General features: G+C 47.1%; 1 pseudogene; it reads right to left on the reverse strand.

The window, feature by feature from the left end:
- Window positions 1-11291: 11291 nt before the first annotated feature.
- On the reverse strand, window positions 11292-11784 carry LOC100390812 (large ribosomal subunit protein uL16-like; annotated as a pseudogene).
- Window positions 11785-20986: the final 9202 nt, after the last annotated feature.

Below are 20986 nucleotides of genomic sequence, written 5' to 3' on the forward strand. Positions count from 1 at the left end.
CAAAGTCTCCTCTCTTTCTGCACCGTAGGACGAGCGTTCAAGAGGAGGCTTGTGGAAAGACAGGAGAGGCTGAGGGCGGCGCTCAGAGTGCAAACCCGCTCAGCGGAGCAGCTCCGCAAAGGGCAGGGCGGCTGCTCGCCTTTCCCTCCCCTTCCTCCTCTGGTCTCTCCCGACCTTTCCAGAACCGGAACTGCTCCTCCTGGCATTTTGTCTACTCTCCGCATTCCTCCTCCTTCTAGCGGCCCCCACACCAGCTATTTTTTTCCATGTACTTTCTCTGGGCACATAAGCTTTTTCTCAAGCCATTCTTGGTATGATGCGTTAAAAAAGGCAGAAGAGCAGAGTGCAGCTCCCTCCAGCTGCTGAAAGACTCTCCTTTCCCCCAGCTAGGCCCCCACCCTCACGCCAGGCGTGCCTTCCAGTGTGACGACCCTGCAGGGTGTGTCCGTTCAGGCTCTCTGTGTGCATTTTGCGGGAGACCAGACTGACATGAGCTGGGAGATGGGGTCTTCTCTCACGCTCAGGCTGTGACCTGGGAAAGACTGCTCTTCTCTTTCGCAAGTGCCAAGATGGCGAAAGAAAAACTCAAGGTATCAGCAGCCGTCTGAGCAGGTCCTGAAGGGCTCGGGCACTCTGACCTGTCTGAGCAGGGCTGCAGGCACAGTTTCCTGGCTTTCACTGGCCACCCAGTTGCTTCAACAGCTCACTGACTTTAAGAACATGCTGGCTAAGGAGAAAACCATTTCTCCAGTTCTGGCAAAGTGAAGGCTACTTAGCCATGGTGTCTTCGGGTGATTTCCACAGCGATACACTTTAGTAGCAAGGGCGAGGTCTTCGGGGGGAAAAAGCAGGAAAACTCCTTGAGTCCACATGTCCACTCCTGACCACACTCACCTCGTGTGTCGCTCCCATCTGGCCCCTGGGTTTCCTCCGCTCCCCGGGAACCACTTCCTGCTCCAGCCTGGCTGGTGGCACAAGCCCCATCACCTCTCTCAGTACGAGCTGGCAGGAGACTGCTGTCCTCCTCTTGTGCATATGGGGGACACCAAGGGCCTGGTGGGATTGAAGGAGAGCCTCTGGAGAGGGAGATGGGGTGCCCGGAGCCACTGCGTTCAACCCCGTAGCTGTACAATAGGACTCGAATTCCCTCCTGTGTCAACTCGGGACTCTGCCCCTTGTCCTCAAATCATACTTCCCCTGAGCGGCCCGTGTGTGGCTCCTGCCTACTGCCTTTCCCAGGGACAACCCCGGCCCTGCTCCTTGCGTGCCCCTTGTCCTCAAATCATACTTCCCCTGAGCGGCCCGTGCGTGGCTCCCGCCCACTGCCTTTCCCAGGGACAACCCCAGCCCTGCTCCTTGGGTGCCCCTTGTCCTCAAACCATACTTCCCCTGAGTGGCCCGTGCGTGGCTCCCGCCTACTGCCTTTCCCAGGGACAACCCCGGCCCTGCTCCTTGGCACGCCTTTCTCGTTGTCTTCTCTGACTCCGCATCCTCCGTGCGTAACAAGGCGTGAGAGACTCTGTTCCAAGCTCCCTGTGCTTAGCAGCCGGCTGGGCTCAGGGGCCGTTCGTGCATCTGTGAACTGGGCATAGGGGTCCTTTCTGCAAGAGCTTTTGTCTCAACTCCACAAAGTCATTTCTTTGCTTTAATGACATGGCTTCTTGCTCTCAACCTTATGACCCTCAGAACAAGTTTCCAATTTCCAATTCCTGAGTCTTATACGATTTTTGGACTGTGGACGTCATACAACAGGACCTTGCATTTTTGTAACCAGTTACATTGCTGGCGCTGAAGAGCATAATTTCATAAGCATCTGTAGTCGTTTTAGTATAACAAGATACTTCTATAGCATAATAGATTTTTAGTATAAAAATAAAATAGGCTACTGTAATTTGTTTGTTTTGACGATAAATGATTCGGTACAGGGTTTCAAAATATCTGTGTAATTATTTGAGCAGTGAAGCAACGTTTTAATCCATATCAGAAAACAGGTTTATTTTACTTTGCTACAAATGCTTAGCAAGTGCTATTTAATAACCCTTTCCATCCAAGATCAATATGATCTTTACAGCACGGGGAAAACAATATCATTGGAAAATAAATTGAAAGTAAGAATAATTTTACCCCACGTATTATCCAAGCCTAAGGCAGTGAAATCAAGTACTAACCTTTAAAATAATGTTCAGGAGGCCGGGCGTGGCGGCTCACGCCTGTAATCCCAGCACTTTGGGAGGCCGAGGCGGGTGGATCACGAGGTCAAGATATCGAGACCATCCTGGTCAACACGGTGAAACCTTCTCTACTCAAAATACAAAAAATTAGCTGGGCATGGTGGCGTGTGCCTGTAATCCCAGCTACTCAGGAGGCTGAGGCAGGAGAATTGCCTGAACCCAGGAGGCGGAGGTTGCGGTGAGCCATGATGGCACCATTGCACTCCAGCCTGGGATACAAGAGCGAAACTCCGTCTCAAAAAAAAGAAAAAAATAATAATAATGTCCAGGAGTCTCTGACTTCCCATTTTCTGATGACTGAGAAAAGTAATGTATTTACTAAAACTATATACTTATTATTAATTTTGTTATATTTGAATTATTTTCTTTTCATAGAATAGTTTGTTCGAATGTTTTTTCTTTTTGAGATGGTGTCCCCCTCTGTCGCTCAGGCTGGAGTGCAGTGGTGCGATCTCAGCTCACTGCAACCTCCACCTCCCGGGCTCAAGCAGTTCTCCTGCCTCAACCTCCCGAGTAGCTGGGATTACAGGCACCCATCACCATGACCAACGAATCTTTGTATTTTTAGTAGAGACGGGGTTTCACCACCTTGGCCAGACTGGTCTCGAACTCCTGACCTCAAGTGATCCAGCCACCTTGGCCCTTCAAACTGCTGGGTTTACAGGTGTGAGCGACCACGCCCGACTGATAACTCATTTTTAAAATAAACTTTTTATTTAGAACATCAGGAATTTTCAAAACTGTTGTGAAGATGGTATAAAACCTTTATGTACTCCATGTCCAGTTTCCCAAATCCTACATAGCTTCGGACATTTATGGAAGCAGATGAGCAGGTATTGGTCCATCACTACCTCAAGTTCACACCTGAGTCAGATCGTGGTTCCTACCTAAAGGATCCCGTGGAGGGACTCACCCAGGACACTACATGGCATCCGGTTGCCATGGCTCCTGAGGCTCCTCTGGGCTGTGAGCAGGCCTCAGACTGAAGTTAAAAGGTCACACATGCTGCAGAATCAGACTCTGTTGGGATGTATCGGATGCTTCCATTATTAGACCGAGGTTTTGGGTGGGACAAGAAAAACAAAGAGGTGAGGTTCTATTTTCATCACATCCTATCAAGCCTTCATTCTGTCAATGTGACTCATCACTGGGGACATTGAGCTTGGTCACCTGGATGATGTGTGCTTGTCAGGTGTCCCCGCTGAGGCTACCCCTTTCCACCATTCTCCTGTCGTCATCTTTAGTAGGAAGTCGCTTGTGCGTCCTGTGCTTAAGGACAATGGAGCTGTACATGTGGACAGAAGGGATGGAGCATCTACACGACGTCTTTGAGATTCTGCTGCTTGGGGGATTCACCTCTCCTTCCCTTGTATTTGTGTATTCAATCATCTGCTTGCATCAGTGTGGACTCATGCATTTATTTTATATGCTGGATTTTAATCCAACACTACTTAATTTTGTTGCTACAAATGCTTCGTCTTTGGCCATGGGGAGCTCTTCCAATGGATTCTTGCATCCTTTTGACATACCCCTGTCATTATGTCATTGTGTGTAAGTGTGTGTGTGCGAGTGTGTTAGTGTGTTTAGTGCTTCCTTACTTTCTGGCACTATAAAAAGCTGTAAGTACATCTTCTGTATATCATCCCCCAGTCCCAGAATCAGACATGTTTCTTTGAGAAGTCCTGGTTCCTTGTATGGAGAATGGTACCAGAAACCAAGATCTAGCCGCTAGGTATCCCATTGCTACTAGGGTGCCATTGCTTCTGAAAGAGCAAGGAAATATGCGTTTATAAACATCCTATAAGTATTCTCATATTTCACTTCTCTGTCAATATTAAGCTAAAAGAGAGTTTTTTGTTTTTTTTTTTTTTTGAGACAGAGTTTTGCTCTTGTTACCCAGGCTGGAGTGCAATGGCGCGATCTCGGCTCACCGCAACCTCTGCCTCCTGGGTTCAGGCAATTCTCCTGCCTCAGCCTCCCGAGTAGCTGGGATTACAGGCACGCGCCACTGTGCCCAGATAATTTTTTGTATTATTAGTAGAGACGGGGTTTCACCATGTTGACCAGGATGGTCTCGATCTCTTGACCTCATGATCCACCCGCCTCGGCCTCCCAAAAGAGAGTTGATATTGATCATGTCAACTCCACGTGGGTCATTCTAGTCTCCTCCCTTTGCTTACCCCTAACCTCCTACTCCAACCATGAAAAAACCCTCCTTAAATTTCTGTTACAGTATTCATATACAGTGGTTTCAGAGCCATCACCTCTTGTTCTGGGGAAAAAGCTGGATCAACTAAAGCACAGTGCTTGTGCACAGCTGCCTTTGTGTTTAGCGTCACTGACCACGGACTTCAAAGGCACCTGCCTCAGTTCTTCCTCTGACATCCTCTTCCATGAGGCTGCATGAGACATTTACAGTGCAGTGAGATGATTGTGCCACATTCTTCAGTCCATCCCATGATTTCCTTGACCTCCTTAATGATATTTAAAACATATATATATATAATTTATATATAGTTTATTAATATATATTTATATATAGTTTATTACAGATATATAATAAACTTTTTATTTAGAACATTTGGAAGTTTCAAAAATGTCGTGAAGATGTTATAAAGAGTTTCCGTGGCTGGATGTGGTGGCTCACGCCTGTAATCCCAGCATTTTGGGAGGCCAAGGCAGTTGGATCGCCTGAGGTCAGGAGTTCAAGATCAGCCTGGCCAACATGGTGAAAACCTGCCCCTACTAAAAATACAAAAATTAGCCGGCCAACATGGTGAAATCCCGTCTCTACCAAAAACACAAAAATTAGCTGGGCATGGTAGTGCGGGCCTGTAATCCCAGCTACTCAGGAGGCTGAGGCAGGAGAATCTCTCAAACCCAGGAGGCAGAGGTTGTAGTGAGCTGAAATTGCACCATTGCACTCCAGCCTGGGTGACGAGAGCAAGACTCCATCTTTAAAAAAAAAAAAAATTCCATGTACTCCATGCCCAGTTTCCCTATTATTATTATACACCTAAATGCTAATCTCTGTGCTGTAAAGTTCTAAGGGTTTTGAAAAATGCGTGGTCAAGCATCCACCACTGTGGCATTATGTATAGAAGTTTATTATCCTAAAATAATAACCCTAAATCGGTGGAGCAACTTACCCTGCGCTTCACCTGTTTAACCCTCGCTCTCACTTCCTGAGCCTTTGGCAATCACGGAAATATTTACTATCCTCAAAGTTGTCTCTTTGCCTAAACGCCATACAGTTGCAGTCACACAGTTTAGATCCTTTTTAACCCGGCTTCTTTTGTCAGCGATATGCATTTGAGACAGGTCTACGTCTTTTCGTGGCGTGAGAGTTCATCTTCTATCTTACTGCTGATGATAGGACGTGAATAGATGAACCATGTTTCATCCATCACTTCACCTTATCGAAGGCCGTCTCATTTGCTCCCAGTTTTGGGTGGTCGTGTAAATAAGGCCGCAATCAACATTTGCATGAGCGTTTCCTGTTTGTTTGTTTGTAGACACACATTTTCAAATGAGTTGGGTAAATATCCGGAGCAGGTTTGCTGAATCGCATAGTAACATTGTGTTAGTTTTGTAAGAAACTTCCAAAGCGTCTTCCAAAGTGGCTCTTCCAAACTGGCACAGTTACTCACGTTAATGTGTGAGTTACATCACTCCCACCTTTGCCCGCAATTGGTATTCTCATTTTTTTTTTTTTTTTTTGAGACAGAGTTTCACTCTTGTTACCCAGGCTGGAGTGCAATGGCGCGATCTCAGCTCACCGCAACCTCCGCCTCCTGGATTCAGGCAATTCTCCTGCCTCAGCCTCCTGAGTAGCTGGGATTACAGGCACGTGCCACCATGCCCAGATAATTTTTTGTATTTTTAGTAGAGACGGGGTTTCACCATGTTGACCAGGATGGTCTCGGTCTCTTGACCTTGTGATCCACCCACCTCGGCCTCCCAAAGTGCTGGGATTACAGGCGTGAGCCACCGCGCCCAGCCCTGGTATTGTTATTTTAAAAATTTTAGCCATTTTGATATAAATGTGTAGTGGTTCACATTGTTGTTTTGATTTGCAGCTTTCTAAGGACAGATGGTCTAGAGAGCTTTTTCTATGTGTATTTGACATGGTGCAGTTTCTTTCATGATGTGTCATTTCAATATTTTACCCATTTTTGAGTTGGCTTTCTTGTTTTCTTACTGTTGAGTTCTAAGAGTACTTTTTAACAATTTCGGCACATACCCTTTATCAGATTGTGTTTTGCAAATATTTTCTCCTAGACTGTGGCTTCTCTTAACATTGTCCTTAGCAGAGTAGAAACTTTTAGTAAAATCCAACTTATCATTTTTTTCTATATTGTGTTTTCGGTGTTGTGTCTAAAGACACGTCACCAAACGCAAGATCACATGTAATTTCCTCTGCCCTTTTCTTCTCTCTGTCTTCCATGTCTTTCTGGGTATTTTTCTTCTTCCTGTTTCTAGAGTTTTGAATATTGCATTTAGATCTATCATCCCTTTTTAGTTAAGTTTTGTGGAAGTTTTGAAGTCTGTGTCTAGGTTTATTTTATTTTCATATGGACTTCAAATTGTTGCAGCAAAATTGGTTGAAGAGATGATCTTTTCTACATTAAATTGCCTTTGCTCTTTTGTCAGAGATCAATCGACTGTATTTCTGTGGACTCTTTATTCTGTTCCATTGATCTATGAGTCTATTCTTTTGCCAACAGCACACTTTTTTGATTATTGTACCTTTAAAGTAAGTTTTGAAATAAAGTAGAAGCTTTGTTCTTTAGTACTGTATTGGCGATCACACACCTTCCTTTCCACGTAGACTTTAGAATCAGCTTGTCAACATCTACAAAACAGCTTCCCGAGATGTTCATAAGGACTGTGTTGAATCTTGAGGTCAATCTGAGAAAAACTGATATTTTAACAACATTGAGTCTTGCAATCCATGAACACGAGTATTTATTCCTTTATTTAGATAATTGATTTGTTCATCTGTGTTATGCAGTTTTTCTAGTAGAGATCCTATATACATTTTGTGAGTTATACAGCCATATATTTCTACCTATATATTGTACTATTGTAAGTGATATTATTTTTAAATTTCAAATCACAACTGTTCATTGTCAGTGTATAGGCAAACCACTGACTTGTGTGTATTAGTCTTTTGTCCTGAGGCCTTGCTATCATTGCTTATTAGTTCCAAGAGCATTTTTGTGGATTCTTTGGGATTTTCTACATGAATGATGTCATGCCACCTGTGCATAAAGACAGCTTTGTGTTTTCCATGCAAATGTATATACTCACATTATATTTCCCTTTCTCATCTGACTACACTTGCTAAGATTTTCAGGATGATGTTGAGTAAGCATGTGGAGAGAAGACATTCTCTTATTTTTGCCTTATTTCCAGTCCTATGGAGAAAGCATCCAATTTCTCACCACTGTGTGATATCAGCTATAATTTTTTGAAAAGATGTTCTTTATTAAGTTGAGGAATTTCTCTGTATTCCTAGTTTGCTGAGAGTTTTTGTCATGAACGGGTGTTGGAATTTGTTAAAGTTAGCACTAGTGAATATCACATGAATTTCCTTTTATAGACAGCTGACATAATCAGTCGCACTGACTGCTTTTTAAATGCTGAAGCCGTCTTGCATACCTGGGATAAATCCCACTCAGTCCCATTGCACAGTTATTTTATACGTTGTTGAATTTGACTTGCTGTTACTTTTTTCAGTCATTTCATTATAAGAGATTTTTCTCTGCAGTTTTTCTTCTTGTTACGTCTTTTTCTGGTTTTGCTATTACTGTAAGACCGGCTTCAGAGAATAAGAGTTCTTCCCCTGTGTTCTGGAAGAGGCAGATTGTTTTTTAGCCATATTAGTTCATTCTCACGTTTTATAAAGAAATATCCTAGATGGGATAATTTACATCACTAAGAAAAGAAGTGTAATTGGCTCATGGTTCTGCAGGCCGTACAGGAAGCACAGCGACATCTGCTTCTCAGGAGCCCTCAGGATGCTTCCAGTCATGGCAGAAAGCAAACGGAGCAGGCTTGTCACACGGCAGAAACAGGAACAGGAGAAAGGGAGACCCGATCTCAGGAGAACTCACTCACTCACCACCACGAGGAGCGTGCCTAGAGGGATAAGCTGAACTAGGCATGAAAAATCTGCCCCTATGATCCAATCACCTCCCACCAGCCTCCACCTCCAACACTGGAGATTCTATTTCAGTACGAGATTTGGGTGGGGACATATATCCGACGATGTCAGTAGATAACTGGTATCATTGCTTCCTTAAAGGTTTGGTAGAGTTCGCCAACGATATTATCTGGGCTTTGTGTCTCGTCATTGCTGTTGTTATTGCTGCTGAAAGGTTGTTCATTATTGATTTAATTTATTTAACAGCCATACGGCTATGCAAACAATCTAATTCTCATTGAGTGGGTTTTGGTGGTTTGTGCCTTTCAAGACGTTGGTTCATTTTATTGAAAATATCGATGTTACATTTGATGGAGTTGTTTATACCACCTTTGTTTCCATTTTAATGTCCCTGGGTCCAGTACTGATGACCACTATTTCTTCTATGACACTGGCAATTTATATCTTCTCTTTTTCTCAATTAGCCTGATTAGAAGTTTATCAATTTTACAAAACTTTTCCAAGAACCAACTTTTAATTTTATTGATTTTCTCTATTGCTTTTCTGGTTCAATTTCATTGACTTGTGCTCTCTGTTTAAAATTATTTATTTTCCTGTTCTTGCTTTCTAGGCTTCAATTGTAGTCCTTTCTCCAGCTTCCTAATGTTGGAGCTTAGATGATTGATTTTAGACCTTTCTTCATTTCTATGACATGCATTTAACCCCATGCATTTCCTTTTAATCACTGATTTTACTACATCCCACAAGTTTTGATGTTACCCTTATTTTTATTTAGTTCAAAATTGTTTTAAATTTTGCTTATAATTTCTTCTTTGGCATATGTGTGGAAGAATAGTATTTAATCTTCAAATATGTCAGTATCTTTCAGCTGGCTTTCTGCTGGTGATTTCCAGTGTAAGCCCATTGTTTTCTGAGAACATATTTTGTCTGATTCCTAGTCTTTTGGGTGCGTTCATGGCATGGAATGTGGCCCATCTTTGTGAGTACTGAATGTGAACTTGAGAGGAATGTGTATTCTGCTATTGTTGGATGAAGTGTTCTATAAATGTCAAGGAGAGCTAGCTGATTAAGAGTGCCGCTCAGGTCAACTTTACCTGTAATGATTTTCTGCTTGCTTGATCTATCAATTGCTGACAGAGGGTTGTTGAAGCCTTCCAGTGTAATAGAGGATTTGTCCATTTCTTCTTTCCTTTTCTTTCCCTGAAGTGTGTTGACACTCTGTTGTTAGGTACACACAGTTTTAAGATTGTTATGTCTTCTTGAAGAACTGATGCTTTTATCACTGATAATTTTTGGTTGTTTAGGAGTTTGCTTTTGAAATTCATAAAGTAACTACAGCTTTCTTCTAGTTAGTATTAAAACATGGTAAAACTTTCTCTATCCCTTTTATTTTAAGCTATCTGAGTCTTTATGTGTGAAGTTGGTCTCCTGTAGATAACATGTACTCGTGTTTTGTGTTTTTTAATCCACTCTGACAATCTCTGTATTTCAATCGGTGTATTTAGACCATTCACATTTAAAGTGATTTTTACATATTTTTCTTAATATTTACTATGCTTGTGATGTTTGTGTTTTACTTACACGTGTTCTTTGTTTCTTTTTTTAAAAATTTTTCTCTTTTTTGCCTTCTGTGGTTTTGACTAAGCATTTTATAAGATTTTATTTTAGGCTGGGTACAGTAGCACATGCCTGTAATTCTAACACTATGGGAGATCAATCTCAGGTGAGGAGTTCGAGACTAGCCTTGCCAACATGGTGAAACCCCATCACTACTAAAAATGTTTAAAGAAACAACTGGATGTGGTGGCACACACCTGTAATCCCAGCAACTCAGGAGGCTGAGGCACGAGAATTGCTTGAACCTGGGAGATGGAGGCTGCAGTGAGGTGAGATTGCACCACTGCTCTCCAGCCTGGGTGACAGAGTGAGACTCTGCCTCAAAACAAAAACAAAAACAAAACTACCCATTTTATCTTCTCTCTCAGTCTATCATACTCCTTTAAATATGTACATATAGTGTTTTCCGATTCTGCTGCTCTACAGTATTCAATACACATTTAGCTAACCTAAGCCTGCCTCCAAATATCACTGTACAGCTTATTGTATAGTGCAGCTTCTTAGAACAGTGTCAATTTCTCCCTTCCATTTCTTTTGCCATTTGATTACTCTATTTACTATAATAATCTAATAAATAATTACTATTACTTTGAACAGTTATTTCTTGGCTCAATTAAGAATAAGAACAAAATCTGTTTTACCTTCATGTATCCCTTCTCCAATGTTCTTTCTTTCTTTTTTTTTGTGGAGTCTGCATTTCTAGGCTATATTATTTTTACTTTATTTCTTCCTGAAGAAATTCTATTAATATTTATTGTGGGCAGGACTTCTGATGATGAATTCCATCAATTTTTGTTTGTCTGAGAAAGTCACTAGTTGTTTACTTTTGAAGGATAACTTCATGGAACATAGAATTATAGAGCTGAGGTTTTTTGTTTTTGTTTTTGTTTTTGTTTTTTTTGAGAAGGAGTCTCGTTCTGTTGCCAGGTGCCAGGCTGGAGTGCAATGGCGCCATCTCCACTCACTACAACCTCTGCCTCCCGAGTTCAAGCAATTATGCTGCCTCAGCCTCCCAAGCAGCTGGGACTACAGACGTGCGCCACCATGCCCAGCTAATTTTTTATATTTAGTAGAGACAGGGTTTCACTATGTTTGCCAGATGGTCTTGATCTCTTGACCTTGTGATCTGCCCGCCTCGGCCTCCCGAAGTGCTGGAATTACAGGCATGAGCCACTGCACCTGGCCAGAGCTGAGTTTTTTAATTTTGTTTTTAGGTGGACAGGAAGGAGGATTTGTTGGTGTGCATCAGGAGGGGGGCAGCACAGTGGAAGCCCTCACGAGTGCAGGGCCCACTGCTTGTCCACAGGGCCATGACTAGGGGTATACTTGATTCCGCAGCCACCTGGGATGAGCCACATCAGCCACCAGGCCTTCAAATTCACTGACATTGAATTTGGTAAAGCCCCACTTCTCTGAGATGTGGCTCTTCTGGCAGCCAGGGAACTTGAACTTGGCCCTGAGTAGGACCTCACTCCTGTGCTCCTTGTTCTGCAGTTTGGTGCCCATGGACATGATGACTTGGCCAGTGTGGACCCTGGCCACAGACCCCTGGGGCTTTCCAAAGGCACCTTGCATGCCTCGTCAGTCCCGGCACAGGACAGCATCTTGTTGATGCTGATAATGCGGAAGGGGTGGAGCCACACTTGGACAGGAAAGCCATCCTTGCCACAACTTCTCAACCGCGTACTCACTGGCACAGATCGGGCAGCCTCCAGGGCTTCAGGGGAGAGCTGCTCATATTTGTCCGACACCATGTGGCCAAAGTGGAAACTCAGAGACAGTCTCTGTCTTGAAGCTCTTCCTGCCGTAATGCCCTGATATTATACTGGAGCCCTGTTGGTGTAGAAAAGAAGCATTCTGTAACTTTACAATTAAATTTCAGGCTTTTATCGGATGCATTGCTCTTGGATATGGCCTTTCTCAAGGCTAGAGGGAGCTGGAACTGGGGAATTTATTTCACCTCATATCGGGGAAGCTCTGAGAGTCTTCCTGGTTGGATTGCAGTCCTGGTCATAGAGCTCTCTGAGCACATTTCACAAGTGCTCCTCTCTCCCATGTGTGGGACTCACAGGTGCTCCTCTCTCCCATGTGCGAGGCTCACAGGTGCTCCTCTCTCCCATGTGTGAGACTCACAGGTGCTCCTCTCTCCCATGTGTGAGACTCACAGGTGCTCCTCTCTCCCATGTGTGAGACTCACAGGTGCTCCTCTCTCACATGTGCGAGGCTCATAAGTGCTCACCTCTCCATGTGTGGGACTCACAGGTGCTCCTCTCTCCCATGTGTGGGACTCACAAGTGCTCCTCTCTCTCATGTGTGAGACTCACAGGTGCTCCTCTCTCCCATGTGTGAGACTCACAGGTGCTCCTCTCTCCCATGTGTGGGACTCACACGTGCTCCTCTCTCCCATGTGTGAGACTCACACGTGCTCCTCTCTCCCATGTGTGAGACTCACAGGTGCTCCTCTCTCCCATGTGTGAGACTCACAGGTGCTCCTCTCTCACATGTGCGAGGCTCACAAGTGCTCCTCTCTCACATGTGTGGGACTCACAGGTGCTCCTCTCTCCCATGTGTGAGACTCACAAGTGCTCCTCTCTCACATGTGCGAGGCTCATAAGTGCTCACCTCTCCATGTGTGGGACTCACAAGTGCTCCTCTCTCCATGTGTGGGACTCAAAAGTGCTCCTCTCTTTATGTGTGGGACTCACAAGTGCTCCTCTCTCCATGTGTAGGACTCACAAGTGCTCCTCTCTCTCATATGTGGGATTCACAACTGCTCCTCTCTCCATGTGTGGGACTCACAAGTGCTCCTCTCTCTCATGTGTGGGACTCACAAGTGCTCCTCTCATGTGTGGGACTCACAAGTGCTCCTCTCTCTCATGTGTGGGACTCACAAGTGCTCCTCTCTCTTATGTGTGGGGCTCACAAGTGCTCCTCTCTCTCATGTGTGGGACTCACAAGTGCTCCTCTCCCCCATGTGTGGGACTCACAAGTGCTCCTCTCTCTTATGTGTGGGACTCACAAGTGCTCCTCTCTCCCATGTGTGGGACCCACAAATGTTCCTGTCTCACATTGTGGAACTCACAGGTGCTCCTCTCTCCATGTGTGGGACTCACAAGTGCTCCTCTCTCTCATGTGTGAAACTCACAAATGCTCCTCTCTCCATGTGTGGGACCCACCTTGGATCTCCACCTCAAGATCCCGGGGGGCTCCCTGGACGTGATGCTCATGAAAGCATGTAATTTCCTAAGACAGTGGCCTTGAGGAGTTTCTCATCCTCACACTGGCCCTCACTCTGCCTTCAGCAGTTAATTGAAATGACCAGTTAGATGCCCTACCAGTCTGTGGCTGCTGTGGCTTCCGTCCCAGCCAGCTCTCGGTCCTTTTGGCTCCCAGGGTTGAGCCATCACTCCAGATCTCAGGAAGGTGGTTAGCCCTGTGACCTGAACTCGCCGATTGTCCTAAGAAAAGCTACTGATTTTCAGTATGTTCCATGTTTTCTTCTCATTGGGGAAGGATTGATGACTTCCAAGCTGTTGACCTGTCAGTGCTGAAACCAGCAGTCCCTTCAACGAGGGCCAAATGAGGTCAGTTCTCTGAAAAGATTTTGTAAATGATGTACTGGAATGAAAGTCAATAATTATGACTTGACTTATTGATTTTTTAATGAAAATGTAAAGATGTGTCCGTATCCATCTCTTAACAAAATGCAAGATGCGCCTCCCATCTCTGCAGCCCACCTCTTCTCCATTTCTTCTCAGCTGGACTCTCCAGGACGCATCTGATTTGCACGATGCCCACCCTGGGTCAGCAGCATCAGCGGTGAAAACCCGCAAAACTGAAGCTCCCTTTGCCCAGTTGCTGGTCCTGTGACATCACAGGCAGGCTGGCATCCATGCACCCACTCCAGGCAAGGAGGTGAAGGAGTTTGCTGTTCAGCTTCCATGGGCCCATTTGTGAATTTCAGCAGGTGCAGCCCCTCCTTGAAACAGAGTCCATGTTCATAGCAAGAGTCCTTTATTCAGACCAGTGCTCCACTGGAGGGCCTGGGAGCTGCTGAGCTGGGGTTCCGGGGCCTGCCTGGGTGCTGTATCTGAAACTCCAGGGCCTGGGGCACCTGCCCTGCTCTCATTGTCATCAGCTGGCTTATTCTCAGCTGAGGTTTGTAATTAATCCCTGTAGTTACGTGGTATGTGGAGTTTGGGATTAAATCCTCCTTCTGTGTGTTCATTAAACTGACCTTCGTGCTTCGTTGCTCCTGAGACAGGAACCTCACCTGCCTGGCCTTTGCCTCCTTCTTCCTCAGAACCTCCTGAGACCTCTCATCTGCCGATTTGATACGAAACCCCCTGGACACCCCAGTTTGGCCCCACAGATGTCGGGGCAGAGCCAGTACCCAGACCTGACTTTTCCTAGCCTGCTTGCCTCTGAGGTTTCTTATTTCTCCACCTGCCCCGATCCTGGTGGCAGCTCGCTCAGGTCAACCACAGGAGCAGCCACATCTTTCCTGCAGACTCATGGCAGATTCACTTCCTTTCTGGTCCCACAGTCCTGCCTGTGTATTATGGGCCCATCCTCTCCCACCTTGGCCGCAGCTTGCAGAAGAGAGACCTGGTTAGGAGTTGTGAAAATCCTGGCTCCCAGCTGCTTCTGACATGGTCTTGGTGACGTTGCTGGAGCCCTCTGAACCCTGTGTTCCGAATTCCTAAATTCTAGGGCTCCACAGTGGAGGACGACGCCATGACTTCATAGGGCTGTCACGAGAATCAGATCCAGTGGATGGAAGCCTTGCCACAGGGTCGGTGCGTGCTTTGGTAAAGGCGGTTCATGCCAGCTCTTCTCCCTGTGCCTGGCTCAGCACATATTTTGCCTCTGAGTGTCCAGCCTGCACTCTCTCCTCTGGTGTGAGCTAGAAATGTCCTGGCAAGTGGTTGACAAGCTCAGCGCTCTACATACCTGTGTGGATTCTGAATAGCACAGTACACCTGCTCCCACCTCACTCTGGGCATAGGGAGACTCAGCAACGTGGTCCCTGGTTTGAGTCCCACCAAGGGTGGTGTGTTTGCACCTGAGGACATTGCTACAGAACTCTTCTGGCCCAGTTGAGGATGTCCTCCTGAAATTGCCCCATTCACTTTATTTCCACAGCTGTCTTCTCCATTTGGTTTCCAATATGCAGGTACCTTTCCAGGTTGCCTCACAGGTGCATCAGGTGAGAGGCCCTGGAGAGGCCAGCGGAGGAGGCTTGGAAGCATCCACAGCCATGTGAGTGTGGAGGGTTAGAGTGACGAGTTGCTGAAGTCTCAGCCACTTTATTCTTTTCTGTTGTTTGTTTGTTTTTGAGATGCAGTCTCGCTCTGTTGCCCAGGCTGGAGGGCAATGATGCAGTCTCTCAGCTCACTGCAACCTCCACCTCCCAGTTCAAGTGATTCTCCTGCCTCCGTCTCCCGGGGAGCTGGGATGACAGGCGTGCGGCATCACACCTGGCTAATTTTGTATTTTTAGTAGAGATGAGGTTTCTCTGTATTGACCAGGCTGGGCTCAAACTCCTGACCTCAGGTGATCCACCCACCTCAGCCTCCCAAGGTGCTGCAATTACAGGTGTGAGCCACTGTGGCCGGCTCAGCCATTTTATTCTAATAAATAATTCATAGGAAGCCCCATGGGTCGTTGAATGAAGACACTGTGTATCATGTTGCTGAAACACCAAGCTTCCTCTTTCTCTCGTCCCTCACTCTCGGGTGCCTCATTTTCCCTCCCTGTCAGGTCCTCTTGCAGGAATAATGCCTGTGTGGAATCCTCTTTGAACAAGGTTGGCTTCCATTCCTGGGGACCAGGCAAAGTTAAATGTCTACGTACAGGCTCCTCAGCCAGGGGGCTTGTGACTCTGCTGCCACAGGCTCAGGCCGGAGCCCCCAGTGCCTGCTTACCATCCCCTCAGTTCCCTGAGAAGCCCCCTGTCAATCTGCAGCCTGATATGGGAATGACACAGACTGATGGCTGGTCAGGGAGGAAGAAATGGTGACTGCCCTCATAGAGGACTCAGTGTGGAGCCGGAAGTGCCAGCTGAGGGATCCTTGGCAAGGGATTCCATGACCCCCTTGGCAGCACGTGGAACAGAGCCTTCTGTACACAGCTTCTTGTCAGCACACGGCTAATGCCCCCTTCCTTCCCAAATACCTATATAGAGCTTGTTACGGTGTAGGCAGGTAGCAAATGTTTGTTCAATGAAAGAATAGAAATTATATCTTGGAATTTTGAGAAATACTGTCTTGGGGACGATAGCAAGCAGATAGCATAATTAAAACCAGACGCCGAGGAGGTTTTTAAAAATGTCTCAGGGGATGACATCCCCGTCATTTATTTGGTAAAAATTGCTCTCTGCTCCATCTTGAAGCCAGCTCTTTCCTGGCACTGGAAACACAGTGTAAATAGCGTTTAATTCCAGGGAAGCTTTTCTCACTTCCTGCTCATGTTCCAACTTGACTTCAGGCCAACCTGGACTTGCTGCAAGTCCGTCTCGGCTCAAGGCAGCCTCGCGGGGCAGCTGGGATTCTTGCTGCCTTCACAAGCCACGGCCAGAACATGGAATAGGCGACCTCACGGCGCTGTTGGATGTGAGCTGCTGGATACCAGACCAGGCTCCTTTCCTGTGTCTCCCTTCCCAAGAGTGGAGGCTGAGACCCTACCTGGAAAGCAGTAACATCTGTCCGGCTGGGAGGGGCTGATGGCGGGGCCAGGCTCTGGCAGCTGAGGTAGGGAGAAGGAAACGGACTTGGGGTGTTTTCGGGGAAAGAGCAGCAGGACCTAAGGTGGAGGCAAGTGAGGAACCACAGAGCTCTGTCAGGTTGGGCTAACTGGATGGCCATGGCAGCCGTGTGCAGTTTTATCGCTGGGACTGCAGGGGATGAGTGGGTCTCTGAAACAAGGGCACATCCTCGGATATAAAAGGGGAGGCTGCCAGGGTGAGCACAGGAGAGGCAGTCGGGTGGGTTTGGAGGTGTAAACGGGGGCACCTGCTTTCTCAGGAAGGGAGGGGTGTTGTTGGGGCTGAGGAGGTTGGGGGGGGGTGAAACAGCTTTTCAGCACAAAGGAGAGGGAAACATTTAACAGGTACATTAGGACTGTGGGGTTTCACCTGCCTGTTTGAAGACTTGCTGTGAGTCCACCCGGTGCAGCGGAATGTGTCACTGAGCACACTCAGCAGCTGGTGGGGGGGCAGGGCAGAAGCAGACAGGGGCTCTCATGGGCCTGAGGAAACAGGAGGTGGGGCAGAGACTCATTACGGGGCCTCTAATGATGGTCCTGGCGTCTGATTGAAGCGGAGGGTGAAGCCAGGACATGAGGGAGAGACAGGTCTGGAAAAAGTGGTTGGTGGTCAACTCATTCCACACCCAAATGAAGGGAGCTTGATTTGGGCCAGGAAGATTATGAAGTAGGGTCAGGACAGGGGTGTGGGAAGAGACGTAGTGAACTAAGGCTAAGAGGCTCTTGGAGTTCTGAAGACGAGGGTGCCCGGGATACGATGGAGGAAGGGATGTGGGTACGGATGACATGGCTGGTGGGGCGAGCAGAGGCCACTCCCCAGAGGTGCTGAAGTCAGGGAGGACAATGAAGGTGGACATGAGGCCAAGGTGGGAAGGTGGGTCCACTTCTTCAGCAGAGGATGACAACGGATGGAACCACACACCCTCAGAGGAGCTGGGATTTTTAAGTGAGGAAGAAAATAGCAAAAGTATCCAGGAACACTGCCCTGAATGCCAGGCCGGGGTTGCAGGCGCGTGAGTCAAATTGTCCCAAATGGACAGGAACACAGGGTGGGTGGTGTTCTCAGCTGGAACTAAACCAGAGGAAAGTGAGACTATCCAGAGAGGAAGCTGGGGTATAGGAGGTCTGCACAGGGGGCAGTGATGGGGACACTGGGATACAGGAGGTCTGGACAGGGGGCAGGGATGGGGACGCTGGGATACAGGAGGTCTGGACAGGGGGCAGTGATGGGGACGCTGGGATACAGGAGGTCTGCACAGGGGGCAGTGATGGGGACGCTGGGATACAGGAGGTCTGCACAGGGGGCAGTGATGGGGAGGGCACAGCAGGAGGGAGTTCCCTGCAGCATGGGGATGTGGGGAGCCCGTCTGCTTAGGGGACGGGTGGGGCTGTGTGGAATCAGGTCTGGGTGCTGGGAGGACCCACCTTGACAGCATGGCCATCTCTTGCCACTGCATTCACTAGAAGCCAGGATGCCATGGGTTCTCACCGGGCCTTGCCGTCGCCGCCTTGCATGGCCCTGTTCTTCTGCTCGCCACATCCACACCATCACCCACAGGTGTTTTAAAGTATCGACTCGGTCTGCGTGACTCCTCTGCCCAAAACCCTCCAAGAGCTCTTGTCTCACTTAGAGGAGAAGCAGGCGCCCTTGAACGGGCAGCCAGGCCCTGCACCACCTGCTCTGTCTCTATGGCTCAGTCTTTACCTCCAGCTAACCCCTTTCCACCCCCACCTTCACCCATTCCTTGTGTGCCACCAGCTGGTCCCCACTCCAAGGTCTTTTCTTTTCTTCTTTTTTTTTTTTTTGAGATAGAGTTGTACTCTGTTGCTCAGGCTGGAATGCAGTGGCATGATCTCTGCTCACTGCAACCTCTGCCTCCCAGGTTCAAGCGATTCTCCCACCTCAGCCTCCCGAGTAGCTGGGATGACAGGCACATGCCACCACAGTCAGCTAATTTTTATATTTTTAGTAGAGACAGTGTTTCACCATGTTGGCCAGGCTGGTCTTGAACTCCTGGCCTCAGATGATCCACCCGCCTCAGCCTCCTAAAGTGCTGGGCTTACAAGCGCAAGCTACTGCACCCAGCCACCCCCAGGTCTTTGGTTGACCTGCTCCCTCTGCAGGGGACACCTTTCCTCCAGACAGGTTCATGGAATACCTTCACCCCATTCAGATCTCTGTTCAACTAGCAATTTTGCAATAAGCACCCAGTCACAGGGGGCACTAATATGCACCCTGCTGTCTCAGCTGGGCTCTCTGGTTATTCTAAAAGTCGGGTGAACCAGATGTAGCCTGAGCTTCGCAGAGATTTCAACTCATTCTTTGAACATCTCAGTCCGTGTTTGGATTAAAGTGATCTGTTGGCTCCATTTATGTAAAAGAGGACACAGAACTCTCCATAGAGGACGGCGGCCACTGCCCGAGTCTCAGGAGCTTTCATGTGTCTTCTCCAGCTTTCAACAGAAAGGAAGCCTGTATATGAGACGGGGCAAAGGGAACAAGCAGCAATCAAACTCGGTCCCACAGACGACCCAGATATCAGGGACACTTGACACTGTTGTTAACAAAATTGTGATTCACACGTTAAAGTGTCTGAAGAAATTCAGTGGAGAAGTGGAAACCACGAAGGATCCAATGGGATGGTGGGCAAAGGCCGGGTGACGACTTCCCAAAGGTGCCACGTCGTGGCACTCAGAACGTGGGAATGGGCTGTGTCACATGGCAAGAGGTGATTAAGATTGCATATGGAAGAAAAACTGCTCGCCAGCTGACCACAGCCGAAGGATGTTATCCTGGATTATTTAGGTAATTACAGAGTTCCTTACATGTGGAAGACGGAGAAAGAAGAGTTGATGTGATGTGAGAAACACTTGGACGGCTATTCTTGGCTTTGAAGAGAGAGTCGGTCCCCGAGCCAAATAATGCAGGCAAGCTATTAACCCTGAAAAATGCAGCAAAGCCAAGTCTCCCCTCGAGACTGTGGAAGTGAATGCACCCCTGCCAATACCTTGATTTTAACCCGTTCGGGTCCATGTTGGACTTTTCTAAGTATATATGGAAGATAATAAATTCGTGTTGTTTTAAGCTGTCAAGTTTGGGGTAATTTGGAATAACAGCAATTAAAAAAAAATACAGATTTTGGTATCTGAAGGTGTGGTTCTGGCCTAACGAAAGACTAAAGAGGTGACATGGCTTTGGAGCTGGACAATAGGAAGAGGCTGGGGGAAGGTTGAGGACGTGATAGAAAAAAACAAGATTTCCTTGGACAGGCTGTTGTAGACACATGGATGCCAAGGGTGACATTCGTCAAGGCCCAGAAGACATCAGCATGGTAGAGGAAGCCCTTGTCACTCTAGAGGAGACGAAATCGCCCTGCATATGAAGTTGGCAGAAATATGAGCACTGAAGGCATGGCTGGGGAGGACTCACAAGGATGTGAGAAAGGCGTTAAGGGCCGGGCGCGGTGGCTCACACCTGTAATCCCAGCACTTTGGGAGGCCGAGGCGGGTGGATCACGAGGTCAAGAGATCGAGACCATCCTGGTCAACATGGTGAAACCCCGTCTCTACTAAAAATACAAAAAATTAGCCGGGCATGGTGGCGCGTGCCTGTAATCCCAGCTACTCAGGAGGCTGAGGCAGGAGAATTGCCTGAACCCAGGAGGCGGAGGTTGCGGTGAGCCAAGATCACGCCATTGCACTCCAGCCTGGGTAACAAGAGCGAAACTCCGTCTCAAAAAAAAAAAAAGAAAAAGAAAGGTGTTAAGGAACGTGAGGGAAGTTGATCTTTGTCAAATAGCAGCCGGGAGCTCAGCTGGACTGAGCCTGCAATTGTGGGGAGAGCAGAATGTCCGACAATGAACTTAGATATTTAACTGAGGAGATTTCTAAGTGAAGTGTTGATGGTGTGGGGGTTTGCTTGTTGGTTTTTCTTGCTACTCATAGTAAAATGTGAAAAGAAAAAGGATAGATTGAAGCAAGGGCTGCTAACCAAAAAGGAACCAGGACTTGCTGTTTTTTTGGGACTTCGCAGGCTACTGAGATTGCAATCCGTGCTTCCATTAAGAGATTCAGGAAACGTCAGAACAGAACTGTCTGCAGAGAGCCACAGGTGTGGCTGAATAACATTTGTGCTAGTGGCTTCCAAGAATCAAGGGTCAGAGTATTTGGTCACACTGGAAGCTCTTTGAAGAGAGTAGGCGTG

Source organism: Callithrix jacchus, chromosome 1, assembly GCF_049354715.1.
Source record: "Callithrix jacchus isolate 240 chromosome 1, calJac240_pri, whole genome shotgun sequence".
In the NCBI taxonomy this organism is placed as follows: domain Eukaryota; kingdom Metazoa; phylum Chordata; class Mammalia; order Primates; family Cebidae; genus Callithrix; species Callithrix jacchus.